Raw genomic sequence first — 363 nt, 5'->3', positions numbered from 1 at the left:
CCAGCCCCATGAAAGACTAACCGTGAAGCCATAAAGACGTAAAAGAACACAGTAAGAACGGGCAACGTCTGGCTTTTCCTTTCCAGAGAGGACTGTAATATTAAAATATACTTTTAACTCCGCTGGGGCCCTCATTCTAACGAGGTTCTCCTCATCCGCTGTCAACGGGTGAGTAAAACCTTCCGGGCAGCAGAGGTGTGCGGTGGAAGCCAATGCTATCCGCTGCCCCACGGCACCTCCGCCAGCCCCGTTCGTGTAGCCCGGCTCTACCGCAGTCTGGAATTACAATTTCTTCTAGCATCATTTATTAACAGCTTCTAAATATTGCATCAAGATAAGGTATAAAATTTGACCTTTTAAAGT

The 363-nt window shown here is 47.1% G+C and overlaps 1 protein-coding gene across 1 annotated transcript in view; it reads right to left on the bottom strand.

Annotated features, from left to right (window-relative positions):
* LOC104494977 (dedicator of cytokinesis protein 1) overlaps nt 1-363 on the bottom strand; it is a gene marked incomplete at both ends in the record, with an annotated part of 118316 nt that overhangs the window by 46375 nt on the left and 71578 nt on the right. The window lies entirely within an intron of this gene.

The sequence above is a fragment of the Buceros rhinoceros genome, unplaced genomic scaffold (genome assembly GCF_000710305.1).
Source record: "Buceros rhinoceros silvestris isolate BGI_N320 unplaced genomic scaffold, ASM71030v1 scaffold886, whole genome shotgun sequence".
NCBI lineage: Eukaryota > Metazoa > Chordata > Aves > Bucerotiformes > Bucerotidae > Buceros > Buceros rhinoceros.
Note: the sequence above shows the minus strand (reverse complement) of the source record. Positions and strands in the feature narration are given on the sequence as shown.